Genomic DNA, 15,323 nt, shown 5'->3' with positions numbered 1-15,323 from the left:
TATTATTTTCGCCATTAATTAAATGTTAAGTATTAATTAAGTTTTTCATTAATTTGTAATATTATTGCTAACACAAGTGTCAATTCCAAAGCATACTTGATGAATATTAAGAAATGTAACGATTACAATAAAATACATGTATACCTTCGAGTTTAAATAAATCGAAAACGGTGATATCTATCGAAATATTACAAGAGCACCCTTTTTGCGTAGAAAAGTCTAAGGAAACAATTTTTAAAATATTTTTTTAAAATATGTAAAAATTAAAAAACATGTGACGCAATAACCCCCACTTACCCTCCAAAACTACCCTGTATTAATATAGGATGTGGTAGGTGGTGACATGAAATTAATTATCCTAATGTCTTATAATCACTCCCAAAATATGAACTCCGTATTCAAAACCGTTTGGAAGATATTTGAAAAAATAAGAATTTCAATTCACCCCTTTAAAGGGTTGTATCTCCCTTATTATTCAGTTTTATAAAAAAGTGTACATAAAGAAGTACCATTATTTTTGGACCTACTATGAGCTCTAGAAATTAATGTACATAATTCTGGACCACCTTGTATATATTAATTGCACAAGTTGGCAAGAACGCGTCTAGATATGCATTAAAACAAAGCCTCTTCACATATTTTTAGTTTATGCTGAGACCTGTCGCGTATAAAACTGTTAACGCAAGTGGAGTTAGAAAGCATTATTCAAAATTGGAATGATGAACCAGATGACTTGGAAAATTAACTCTTGTGGTCATTTGTTTGTAAACTGACTGACCCTGTTTTTAGAAAGGAGAATCTCAAAATCCCTTCACAATTGTTCCTAGATAATTCTTACCCCGAATCCTTACTCAGGAGAATCATTCATTCATTCAACACATACTCTGTTGTACTTAACACACAAGAGAACCCTCCCCAAAATACAGGTGCTATTAAAGTTAGCTCTGAGTCCCATTCACTAACAATAGTCCTAATATCTCTTTTTTATCACTTTCATTTATTAAGGATGTCACTCCCAAATTGACCAGAATTTTTGCTCAATACTTATCTAGCAAATTTAAAAATTGCTTATAAAAGCACTCTAATTGTGGGATCTTGGTACAGGTCATTAAAAGACAAAGTACCAAACGAAGATAAAAGTGATCTTGTATTCAAACTTAGTTGTCTAGGCTGTGAGGCTCTTATATAGGTCACACCTCCCAAAAAGTGTCCAGCCGTTTGAATCTTTACAAGAGTGACATTAGGTTACACCCTGATAGATGTTCCCTATCCACACATGCTAATATATCAGGACAGTCTTTCGATTTTCCTAATGTAAAAATCCTATTCACGGAGAGTAATTATTCAAAAAAATTATTTCTCGAGATGGCATTCATTTTTCAAGACAAAGAAACCATTAATAAAAAGAGAGATGCCAACAATTTGAGCAACTTATATTTTTAAGGGAAAAATAATGTTATGTAAATGGTAAAATATGTGTAATCGCTAAAATAATAAATCACTAATTTGAGAATTTTAATTTTAATATTGTTTAATCAAATAACTTATTTTAAATTATCTTTAATGTTGCAGTTAACGACAAATGAGGCTTTTGCAAAGAACGCCTAAATTTCTATCCAAAAATTTCGCCTGGCTCCCTTCAGATTTGCTTAAATGGGACATTTTTGAACAAGAATCCGCATAGAAACCGAATAAGAAACATTTTTCCTACGATAGTGGTCTCACAACACTATTAAAGTACTTTTTAAGATCCACAATTATATATCTAAAATATATAAGACACGTTGTATAGGCAAAAAATGAGTTTTTCACTTTTTATGATTGTTTAAATTAACAAAGCAGAATCCGCTGTATGTCTTAAAGGATTTGTCATCAGCTATCCCTTTTAGAACCTTCAAAAACTTGTACAAGGTTTTTACGTAAAATCAATCATTTTTTCACAGATTGACTGGGGTCTAGTATGTATTTTTATTTTAAGCTTAAAACATGAATTACAAATGTTTGTTGGTAACTGCTTTAAAATCTGGTCAACTATTTTTGCTTCTTGCCTGCCAGCTCCTAACAGAAATTTAGAATTTAGTCATTGTTTAATGATTTCTGAAAATCGATAAATGTGCCAGGCATCGCCGCTTGGTGTTCCAAAATGTACTCCACCCTCTGTATAAGATTATACAGTGCAGTTTCTGTAGAGAATCCAGCTCTAGTGTTAAGTCTAGCTAGATCAACTAAACTTCTAAGGTGATCAAAGTAACTTCCATAAAAACTTGATGAAAAATTAGGGAATGTTTGTAGGAATTCCAAGACATTCTAAAATGATTTCAATTAAAGTTTTTAGAAAGACTAATGAAAAGGTCTAGAAAAGTTTCCAAAATAATTGAAAAAACTTCTAAAACTGGTAAGAAAATTTGAAGAAGTTTCTCCATTTGATAAAGTATAGTAAATATAGACAGTCTAGAAGAGAAAACAATTAGCCTTATTGATAGATAATGAATTCCGAATGACAAATGCTCATGCATGAACAGACGACTAACTTCAAGTCCAATAGTATTCATTGAATAAAAGTATTCTTTGTTTTTTAGAGCTTCAGAAAACTGAACTCAGTGTAATGATATATGTTTTCAATAGATATTGCCCAATCAGATATCATCTCTGTAGACGGGGCACAGTTGACAAAGAAAAATGAAGATTCTGTAAAAATGCAAAGGACACTGCCAAATATATGGCCTGAAATAGTAGGGCAATTATTTCTTAACCCCAAAAATATCTGTAATAGGCCTTTTTGAAAACTAATCAGGTAAAAATATCTCTCCAAATGTATAATAGGCTTTCTTAGAGGCCTTTTGGACTTAAAACACAAATGTAGTGTATACATAAAAGATCTTTATACAAAAACTTTACAAATCTAAATATTACTTCTAAAATATACATTCTACAATCTACTTAAATTCAGATTAATCAATTAGTTACTCATTGCCTAAGGTTAATTAAACTTGTCAATAAATTGGTGGAAATTCTAGGGTATGTACTTACTATATAACATTATCATGGAAGATGTTAAATGCATACCTAGAAATAAAAAAAGTTTGTTAATGGAATATTATAAGAATATTTAGCTATAATAAAAATTATCTTGCAAATTATTCATCTTATTACTATAATTAAAACACTAGCGAGACCTGAATTTTGTAACCTCTCTATACAGGTTACAAAACTTATTTTGAAAACTTTAGAATTATAGCCCCTATCCATTTATATAAATAAATAATTATCCGGGAAGATATTGAGATCGAAAAGCGTCCTAACTGTCTCAATAAAAGAGATAGGTTTTTATAAAAAACGTTAGTATATTTGAAGCGAATTATGTTTTTTCTTTACTCTTAGAACTACTGTGTGCCTCATTTTTATTATAATTGTTTGGTAAGTGAATTTTGTATATAATAATTGGTAGATTAATCAAGAACAAAACAGATACATACGAAACTTCGCGTCTAAATCGTAAAGAAAAAGTTGAAGAAGAGAGCAAGAATGGAAATCGCTTCAAATGTAAAAAGTAATAGAAAGGATAAAAAAGATGTTTGTCTTCTATCTATGGTTCATAATCCACAAATTAGCAGCAATAAAAAGGGATAGAGAAGGAAACGGGAGGGAAACTACAATGGAAGGTGTTGATCAGCTAGATTGCTCCGAAATTAAGCCGAAATGTACATAACATTGACAGGCCTGATCTAATTGATCAATCAATCATTACAGGTCAAGTCGATATTTACCATATATAGTAAGAATTATGAAAACTGGTGAGCAGTCATTTTTTTCGATACAAGACGAGATTTCCTGAAATCTCGTCTTGTCTCGTTTTGCGGCATCTCTAGTCGCACCTTCAACATGTAGACCTTCCCACAGTTATAAAAAACATTGTCTCTGGCACGATCTTTACGCTAACATCCACCTAAGTTTCATCGTCCCCCTATTAGAACAAAATAAAATGAGTGGACAAAAGATATCCAACCGAAAGCCAATAAGTTTACTGTGCACATATAGAAAACTTTCCCATTACACGAAAATTAGCCAAGTGATGACAGTATTGATGATCATAATTTGGATGAAATAAATATTAGGCTGGTTGCCCCCAAGGAAGTAGCTAATAAATCCACAAACTCAGAAAGAGCTCCAGAATATGATCTCATAACTAGAAATAAACTTTAAAACAATTTCCAACTGAAGCATTAGCGAAATTAACCTACCTATAAGTATAAGTATATTTTATCTTAAGTGAATACCAAATTTTTGAAATAGATGAGGTCATATTGATTCCTCATGTAGGAAAGCAGCTAAATGAAGTTTCCTCTAACAAGCCGATATCATTATTACCAATATTATTAAAACTGTTTAAGTCAGTTATTAAACCTGTTATTGACAAAAACAATCTAATTTCACCACATCAATTCGGTTTCAGAAATAATCACTCCACGATCGATGGATCCATCCACGAAGTCCGTAAAATCATTGATTTTATCCAAACAGTTTATGAAGAACAATCAAGCTGTTCAGCCATTTTCATTGATATTTTGATATATTGTATCAATACGTAAAGTAGTTGCTAAAGTACTTTAGAAACCATTTGTCGATATTCTTAAATCATATTTAGAAGACGTAGAAGTCTTCACAAGACTTAGAAAAAATCTAAAAGGTTTCTGGAAGAAACCATACGAATTGGGGGTTTAAGGGAGTGACAGTGACCACACGATATTTTTTTGATAAGATTTTAGAAAGAACTTAGGATCACCAGTGGAAAACTCTTAGATAAGTAGTTATTTTTTAACAATCCTAGACCGAGGATTGTCAGTTATGATTTGTTAACAATATCCTGTAAACAGAAAAAAAGTTTTCCATAAAAGAACAATACAAAAAATAAAATCAAACCTGTATAAGCATGAAAATTAATAAAGATCCATTTTAAAAATTGACACTGGTTTTTATTATAAACACACCTTTAAACCGAAACAGAATTCTAATATCATCTTAAAAACACTTTAACGTTCTGTTGTTAAAGTGTAAGTGGTTGGGATTCTGTAATTTTATATATGTCTGTGTTGGTCCATTTAGACCAGATGTCGCAAAATCCGCAACTTCATTACGAACTTCTTTACAATGTCCGCAGCTCTTTTTCTCGCTTCTGGACCGTATTAAAACATAAAACTAGAAAGGCTTTCAATACTATTCAAACTTTCTGTTTTTCTCCTGCCTTGTCCGTTAGCTTTCCGTTAAATTACTTTATTTGGAGTTTATTTTACATTAACAAAAATAACTGTTTTGATTATAATCAAAATTATTTTTACAAGATTATTTCTTTTGTGTGGATTTGTAGGCGCGAATCTCAATAATTTTGTAATTATTGCATGTTTTACATATCCCATTACAAACACGACAAATTCTCTTCCTAAATCATATATATATATATATATATATATATATATATATATATATATATATATATATATATATATATATAAGAAGTCAACTACTTCATAAGTTTATCGAAGACGTTTCGCTTAATATTTCTAAAGCTTCATCAGTTCTCTTAAATATAACAGATGACATAGAGTTTATAAGAAATAAAGATGTTTATACGAGGCATGTTTTTTAAGTAAGTACCGTTTTACGATTCCGCCGCCGCAGCGCTACGGTCGGCGTTCCGCGCATGAGCGCTGGTTACCTACATCTCTTGTCTACGCACTGACGCCATTACAGTCTGATTCTTCATTGTATACTTGTTTACGCTGATTGTGAAGTACGGGCTGTTATACGATTTCTTAGTGCTAAAAGCGTAAAACCGATCGATATTCATCGTGAGATCGTTGAAGTTTACGGACAAAGCATTATGAGTGATGGAATGGTAAGGAAATGGGTGAGAGCATTTAAAGATGGCCGCACAAATGTGCATGATGAAGAACGGAGTGGGCGTCCTTCGGTCGTTAATGAAAATTTGGTGCAGAAAGTGGACGAAAAGGTGAGAGAAAACAGACGCTTTACAATTTCATCATTTTCCGACTGCTTTCCTCAGTATTCTCGTAGTGTTTTGTATCGCATTGTTGCCGAAAACTTGAATTACCGGAAATTGTGTTCACGTTGGGTTCCAAAAATGTTGACGGATTTGCACAAAACCCAACGTTTAGGCAGTGCATTGACTTTCCTTGAGCGGTACCACAGTGAAGGTGAAGATTTTTTAGACCAAATTGTTACTGGTGACGATACGTGGGTGGCCTACGTCACACCAGAATCGAAACAACAATCCATGGAATGGCGCCATTCATCATCACTCAAAAGAATGAAGTTTAAGCAAACAATTTCTGCCCGGAAAATCATGTGCACAGTTTTTTGGGACAGAAAAGGAGTATTGCTAGTGGAGTTTCTGCCTCGTAATGAGACAATCAATGCAGCGTCTTATTGTGAGACATTGAAAAATCTGCGTCGTGCAATCCAGAACAAAAGACGTGGCAAGTTAAGTAAGGGTATCGATTTGCTGCATGACAATGATCGTCCACATGTGGCTAATCAGACCAAAGATCTCATCAAATCTTTTAAATGGGAAACTCTAGATCATTGTCCATACAGCCCTGATCTGGCGCCCAGCGACTACCATTTGTTCCAGCACTTGAAGAAACACCTGGGCGGTCAGCGTCTTCAAGACGATAACGAAGTCAAAACATTTGTGATGCAGTGGTTAACAAGTCAGAATTTAACAGGAGGGTATTCAAAAACTTGCGCCACGTTATGACAAGTGCCTCAATATTAACGGAAATTATGTAGAAAAGTAGATTAAGGTACAGGCTTTCATGTAAAAATAAAATTATTGCCATATCTTTGCACGTCTTTTTTTAATTCCAAAACGGTACTTACTTAAAAAACACGCCTCGTAGTTCATAACTTCTAAGTTATATTTCTTTTGATAATAAAAGATATTTGTATTTGTTTATTTATATTATTTCTATTTATTTCCTTTTCCTATTTTATCCCGATAAGGAACAACTAAGAGATACTGGAAGCCACGAGAAAAGATAAGTATAACTTAAGCTGATTTATTTTTTTTATAATAAAATGGCACCCTGACATTGTTTTTTTTATGTATGATTTGCGACACTTAGATAATTAATTAAATAACTAATTAAAGTAATTAAATAAATAAAAAGTTAATATAAAAGTAAGAAAAAGCAGATCATAGTAAAATAGCGAACCAACGTGTGGCATGAAAGTGTCTCTAGTTGTGAATTTGAAAGGATAGGAAACGGAAAAACAGGTGATTGAAAATTTATTTGCCCGTCGGAAAAAGTTGATATATTATTTGAAAGTTTATGAAATATCTTTTTTTGATTTATTTTTCTCTAAGTACAATTTTTACATATTTATTTTATTTTCGATTGATTTGAATCTTGATAATTTAAAAAAAAATTGTATGATAAATTTATTGTATTTGGGGAGAGAAAAATTTAAGTCTCTGCAGCATACAAGGTATTTTCGAATTTCTTATCAGGCGGGGATAAAATTTACCTACATGTCGATCACCAGAAGCAAAAGCAAAAAAAATGTAACAACAAAAATCATGGAAACGGAAAAACATGATCTATCAGGTATGGAAAAATTGTTACAAAGGATGATGCAGAAAATGGATGAAAATCAGCAAGAAAATAACAGAGTAATGAAAGAAAATCAAAAAGAGACAAAACAAGCCTTAGAAGAAAACAACAGAAATATAGAGAGTATTAAGAAGGAAATGGTACATAAAATCGAGGAGATTGTAGAAAAAAGCGAGAAACAAAAGATAGAGATTAAAGAAATCAAAATTCAAATGAAGAAATTATAAAATTTAGAAAATAAATTAGAAACAAAATTTGAAAATGCTCTTCAAGAAGACAAGAAAGAGATAGAAGAAAGATGCCGAAATAATGAAAAACTAATTGATGATATCAGAAAACAACGAGAGACGGGAGACAGGAGAGAAATACTCATCCAAAGTGCCGGTGATATAAAAATACAGTTTGGCGGGGACGTAAAAAAGTTACACCCAGTAATATTCATAAATAATTTAAAAAAGAAGATACAATAAATCGGTAACTTCGAAACAGCAAAAGAAACGATAAGGAACCATCTTAAAGATGAGGCGAGTTTATGGTTTGAGAGCAAAGAAGAAGAATTTTACAATTGGCATAAATTCGAACAAAAGTTTTTGAGTTATTTCTGGGGGAAAATATAACAGCTAGAAATGAACAAAGAGTTGCAAAATGGGAGATATCATGATAAAATGGGTAGGTATTTCAGAAAAAAAAATGCACTACAATTATACAACAATGCAAAACACCTGCAATACAATTATTCTTCCGAACAGCTAGTAGAACTGATAGCCAGACATTTTGAGGATACCCTAGAAGATCACATAACTTTACAAAACTACAAAGATATCGACAGTTTATGCCAATTGCTACAAATACGAGAAGCAAAAATGAGAGAAAGAAAAATAAGAAGGTCACAAGAAAATTATAGACAACGCGAAAATCAAAACTATAGACATAGAGGACACAACTTTAGGAGAGATTACACAAAAAAAGAATTTATTCCCAGAATGGAAAACAGAAGAGGAAATTATGAACAAAGAAATCGGCAATGGAACGAGGACAGATATCGAGAAAACCAGAATAGAAATAACACTCGCACATATTATCAAGAAAACAGAAATAATAGTAGACGAAATGAACAGGAAAATCGTGGAAACCGATACGGGTCCGACAGACTAAGAGAGATACACAACACGCAAATAGAAGAATATGAGGACGAAAGACAGAGCGACGGCAGAAGGAGCACATAAGAACAGCAAGCGTCTTTTCACGAAGGCTTCCTAGATACAAAAAAAAACAAACAGGAATTTTTTGTCACCCGAAGGAATTTATTAAATTGGCAGGAAATATTGATAAAGAAGTAAATTTAAAGTTTGTAGATGGTTTTATCAACGGGAAACCGATTAAGATTATGATAGATACCGGCTCGGAAATTACATTGACCAACAGAAAATTAATAGAAGAGGTTAATTTAACAAATTTAATTTACAAAATTCCCAGGGTATATTTAGTGGGCGCAAATAAACGGACCTTGGCAACTTTAAATGAAGGAATATGAATAAGGGTACGATTGGGTAAGAAATTTTATGCAGTACAATGTGTTCTAATGCCAAACATGTTGCATGATATGGTCGTAGGAGTAGACGAATTGGCAGAAAAATATGTGGTGATAGATTTAAAAAATAACACGATAAAAATCACAGAGGAAAACGAAGAAGAACAGGATAAGTTGGAAAAGGACAAGGAACATGAGAAACGGAAAAATGATGATTTAGACAAAGAACAAACGGTGGAAATGAATTTGGCAACGAAGCAAGGACAGAGAAAGAAGAAAAACCAAAAAAAAAATTAAAAGAGGAAATAGGGGATTCCTCAAAAGAAGAGATGAGCCCAGAAGAAGAAGAAAAAGAAGAGAAAAGTTTGATAAAAGAAAAGGGAAACGATATAATTGAAACGGTGGTGTTTGAAGAAGAAATATACGAGATGAAGGAGGCAGAATATACAATAAACATGTGTAAAGAATTCGAGGAAAAAGAACGAAAATTGATATGTGGAGAAGAAAAAGAGAAGTAGGTGCGTTTAATATTGAGGGATTATAAAAATTTAATAAATGAAGAAAACAGAGTAGCCAAAAAGTATGAACATTCATTTGAGGTTAAAGACTTAGGACATTTTCGATCGAAAACTTACCCTATCCTATATAAGTACCGACAGGAGGTAAAAGAAGAAATTAATAAAATGATAACAAGAGAAAATTTTTAGTTGTCGAGAAAAAATATTTTTTTTGTTGCACTTATAAAAAAATGTATCTCAAAACAATGCTGGGATTTTGTTGTGTTTCATTTTATCAATCAAAGATAGAATAAAAGTTTTATTTTGTTATAGAACGCGGGCACATAAATTTGCAACCCCCTGTACATCGATTTGTAAATATTTATTATAAGTTAAGTTAGTTTTAAGCAGTGGGTTTATCCATAATGAGTTTTACCCTGAAGGACTGAAAAAAATTAGTAAATACTTAAATGTGAATAGACAATTGTTTCCCGGTATTTGTAGATATTATATTTTAAAAGCCTTTTGTTTTGTTTCGCTGGAAAGGCCAAAGCCACCAGGTAGTTATAGTTATTGTATTTAGAAAGTATAAGATAAAACCGTTATAATTTTCAAAGAAAGTTGTTTTGTTTAGAAGCGATGCTTGGGTTTTTCCGATGTAAAATAAGAAGAAGGATATAGAAATTTTCTGATTGGTTAGCGAGTTTGGAATGGGGATGAAAGAGAGTGAATGTTTTGAAAGTTTGGAGTAAAATAGATTATTATATGATGGTCATCCGAAATAAGCATTTGAAGTTTTTTGTAGTCAGTTAAGAAGCAAGTGCCAGTGGTGTTAATTAGAAGTGGGTGGCTAAAAGGTGGAACGAGAGATAGGTCAAAGTTGAGAAGTCGAATACCTCCTTGATTCTATAAAGTCCAAATTAGTAAGTTACAAGAACTATAACTATTAAAAATATTTGCGACACCAAGTAAAAAAATACTTGGGTCTCAGGAGATTGTTAGTATATGAAAGAGAGGAGAGAATTTTGGAGTTTGTTGAACGAGTATTGGTAAAAGAGGCCTGCTCGTGTTTTGGAGAAAGAGTTGCAGGTATGCTGATAGTTTGATACTTAGAACGGAGAAGGCTTTGATTGGTAGCCCACCATAATCAACAAGAGGGAGTTGGTCGAACGAAGACATCGTCGTGTGTGAATTAAAAGGTCAGTCAATAGTTTTTTGTGACAGAATTTTTGTATATTTCAAATAAAAGACTCTATACTATCAGAAGATCAAAAATTATCGCTATTTTAAAATACCATAAATTTTATAAAAGTTTTTTTTACGTCAAAGGATAGTTATTAATATTGCTTAATAAATTTAAAAAGTTTCTTTTTATAATATTTCGAATTTTATATTTTTGTTATTTTGCACCCCGAGATCGTTTTTTCTATGTATGATTTGCGACACTTAGATAATTAAATAAATAATTAATTAAAGTAATTAAATAAATAAAAAGTTAATATAAAAGTAAGAAAAAGCAGATCATAGTAATACATATATTTTGAGAATTCTGTCTTAATTCCCTGGTCTAGTATAAAGCATTTTTCGAAATGTTTGCTTTTCATTATCGACTAAACGAATTCGATAAAAATTTATAAATTATTGCCTCATCGATATTCTAACGGCAGCGGAAAAGCCAGGCAGAGGCACGCGAGATGAGGAGCTTTGTCAAATAACGACTCTACCTGCGTAATTGGAACAGAGACAAATTTTGTCGGCGATAATAATCAAAGGATAGCAGGTATAGATAGAAACAAGAAAAGGCACACTGAGAAATGGTGCATACAAATACTTGTGTCTCAAGGTATGTGCTATTCTCTTCTTCTCGTCCAATTATGTTCCCCCAATAACACTTTATCCTTATGAACAGCTAGTCACTCAACTATGTTTACCTTGGAGAAACGACTATTGTCATTCAAATTATTGTGTATAACGATAAAACTTTCTGTTGTTCGGTGGATGCTATTTCGGGTCTAGCTACATTATCGCTCCTCTGTCGGTTAGATACAATCTCTTGGTGATCCCATCTACGCTCAGATCCCGCTCCAATATTTTCTCGTTAGTCGGGGAGAAATATAGTTTAATTTAACATCATATTTTTAAAGTTTCAGACTTTGCTTGATTTGACTGTTTATAAGTTAAAAAAAAATCTTAGTTGTAGCTTGATCTTTAATTTTTAAACCAACTTTATTTGTGGAGTCAGCCACATAAAGTTTGACGTTTCGTTTTGTTAAGGAAACATCAATAAACTAATGTATTATTCCATTTTACGTTATATTGACTTGCTTTATAGCAGCTGTCTATATATCAGAACGAGGGAAAAAAACTACGTTTATCTCCCTCGTTCCAAAACCAAGAGTTTTCTCAAAAGTTGCTACTTACATTAGAATAATTAAATATTTGAGTAATAGAACAGTTAGGACCAGCAACATATCCATTTGAAATTGTTTCCAAATATACCATTAGTGGTTTTGGAGGATCTCTATAAACAAAAAAGTATTTACGCCTTTTATTAGACCATTTCTCAAGATACGCTTATATTTGGCATTAAAAACACACAATTCTAATGACTTCATTAAAATAATTAAAAAGGTAACACAAGATCACGAAATGACTGATCAATATCCTAGCGTAAATTCCAGAGAATTCAAAGATTTTCTACAAAACAATCAAATTAAAATAATATTCACTGCTCTTAAATCAGCATTTTCAAACCGATCAATAAAAGACTAAACCAGACATTGGTTAATAAAATAGATAGCAAAATAAATGAAATTGATTAGAAAATCACACAGTACTAATAAAATGTGGTTCGATCTACTTGGGAAGGAAATTAAAGTAAGTACTGAAGATTTATAAAGACTGTAATCTAACGTCAAACTTCCCAGCTGAAAACAACTGACGTAAGGTTATACCGTGGATCAGAATGTGGATCCAACCATCGTTTACTTATGGCCAATGTGATAGTTAATTATCGCAAAAACAATAACACTCAGGTACAGAATATAGAAAAGGGAGAAGAAGTAACATCCCCTAAATATAACCTAGAAAGCGTAAAAAAAGATTCAACGAAATTTCTTTACAAATTACGACTGGCCACAAAATTACAAAATGTGGATCGAGAAAATATATCAGCGGAAGAGCTATACCAGCAACTTAAAAAATGTATTCATGAGGCTGCAAGTGAAGCTTTGGAATATAAAGACAAACATGAAACAAAAAATTAAGAATGGTGGTCGGAGAATATGCAAACGTTAGTAAACAAGAAGAAAACTGCTTATCAGCAATGGATGTCAACGAAAAAGGAGGAAGATCACAACATATATAAAAAATTAAATCGAGTAAAAAGAGAAGTAGTGAAAAGTAAAAATGAGATGTGGGATCGAAGATGTGCAGAGCTAGATAGGTATATGGGTGGAACAAGAGTTGGGCAAGCGTGGAAGGTGACAAAGTCCCTCCGGAGGAAAGGAAAGGAAAAATCTAACTTACAGTTAATAGATCTAAAACAGTGGAAACACCATTATGAGGTCTTACTGACAGAGGATACGTGTAAATTCCAAGAGATCGAAATAGAACAAAAATTCGAACATACACAAATAATTGAGATAACAACTGGAGAGTTAAGCGATGCCCTCAAAAGATCGAAAAACGGTACGGAGAAAACGGAGACATCCCAATTGAGTTGGTAAAGTATGGACCAAAAATATTACATGAGATGTTAGTTCAACTATTTAACAAATGTTTAAAAGGTCAAAATATCCCTGATGATTGGAATGTTGGATATATCAGCTCAATATTCAAGAAAGGGAATAAAAGCAAATGCTATAATTATAGGGGTATAATTGTTATCAGCTCAGTGGGGAGGTTGTACGGTCAAATAATAAAAGAAAAAATAGAATCAGAAAATTAAGACATAGAAGAACAAAGCAGGTTCTGCAGCAGGTAATCGAAAAACGGAAGGCAAGGAACCTATCTACCTACCTATTGTTTGTAGATTTAGAGAAGGCATACGATACAGTACCTTTGAAAAAACTGTTTCAAACATTGACGAAAGTAGGTCTCAGTAGAGAGTATGTGGATGCTATCGCAAATATATACAAAAATGCAAGAAGTGTCGTTAAAGAAGGAAACTTTATATCTGAATCATTTCCAATAACAAAGGGGCTTGAACAAGGATGTTGTCTATCTCCGACCTTATTTAAAATATATATTCAATCATGGTAAATGTCTAACAACTTTATTTTTCGCAGATGATCAGGTAGTCGTAGCGAATGATGAGGAAGACATGGACTACATGTTTAGAAAACTAAAGAAAGAATATGAAAAATGGGGCCTCAATATGAATATGTCAAAGACAGAGTATCTTAAAATAGGGGATGATGAAGAAGATCGAGATTTAGAAATTAGAAACACAAAAACATGTAATGAATATAAATATCTCGGATCTATAATATCTAAAGAAGGCACTACCAAAAGAGATATCGAAAACAGAACGCAACAGGGAAAAAAAGCGGTAAACATTCTCAACTCTCTTCTATGGTCTAAAGATATTAGACAAGAAACGAAATTGACAATCTATCGAACCTTAGTAGAGCCAATTATGACTTATGGGGCAAAAGTTTGGCAGATCACGAAAAAAGAGAGAAACGGCATAGAAGTAGTAGAAATGGATTTTCTAAGAAGAGCGTGTGGTGTATCCAAAAAAGATCATATCAGGAATGAAGATATTACAAGGAGGACAAATACTGTTTATTCCAGTGTAGACAGAATTGAAACTTCAAGAAGCGAATAAATGAAGATAGATAACCAAAGAAAGCTTTAAATTACATACCACAACAAAGAAGAAGAAGAGGAAGGCCTTCAGTTGCCTGGGAAGAAAATGTACGGCACATAATGAGAGATTCATCAAAGAAGACGAATGGATGGACAGAAAACGATGGCGGTCGAAATGCGAGAAGCGGCAGAGGCCTGTAGCAACCTCGCTTATATATATATATATATATATATATATATATATATATATATATATATATATATACATATAAAGAAAGATAGAACACTCTTTTTATTTTTCTTTAATTTATGTAATTTAGATTTTAATAGTTTGTTACGCCACTGTTAAGATACTTAGTCTTACTTAGCTTTTGACAGTGACAGTGAGTCTTGCCATTATTAATTTTTATTATTGCCATTAGAGACGTCATTTTAATATTAGTTAACAGCTTTAAATGTTGTTTCTTTTTGCAGGGAAATGCAGTTAAGTTTTATTAATGAAACTTTGCTGAATGAAGAAACAAACATTATTAAAATTTTTTTAAGATATTTAAAAGCCACATAGAAGCTTGAAAATTTAAATAATCTTTCTAATATCAAAAACACTACACAAAATTTTAAAAATTATACAGAGCCAATAGAAAAAGATTTAAATACTTGAAATTTTTTTAAATTATAAAATAAAAAATTAATTTAATAAATCTTGGATTTATTACTTATTAAGTCATTTTTTTAAACTATTTAAATGCACAAAAAAATAAAAATTTTTGTGTTAAATACAAAAATATACAAAAAATAAAAAATTTAATAATTTTACAAGACATAAATTTAAAATCTATTTTAATCTAAGCC

The 15,323-nt window shown here is 31.9% G+C and overlaps 1 protein-coding gene across 4 annotated transcripts in view; it reads right to left on the bottom strand.

Moving 5' to 3' along the window:
* Positions 1 to 15,323, bottom strand: part of LOC140451974 (zwei Ig domain protein zig-8-like) — a 402,998-nt gene that overhangs the window by 295,396 nt on the left and 92,279 nt on the right. Inside the window, exon 2 of one of the 4 annotated variants that reach the window (XM_072545964.1) lies at positions 3,031 to 3,066. The exons of the other annotated variants lie outside the window; for them this stretch is intronic. The gene's annotated coding sequence lies outside the window, so the exon portion shown is untranslated. The remainder of the gene's footprint in view (positions 1 to 3,030; positions 3,067 to 15,323) is intronic. 4 annotated transcript variants of the gene reach the window in all.

This window comes from Diabrotica undecimpunctata, chromosome 10, assembly GCF_040954645.1.
Source record: "Diabrotica undecimpunctata isolate CICGRU chromosome 10, icDiaUnde3, whole genome shotgun sequence".
Taxonomy (NCBI): Eukaryota; Metazoa; Arthropoda; class Insecta; order Coleoptera; family Chrysomelidae; genus Diabrotica; species Diabrotica undecimpunctata.
This window is presented reverse-complemented; position numbering and strand designations above follow the sequence as displayed.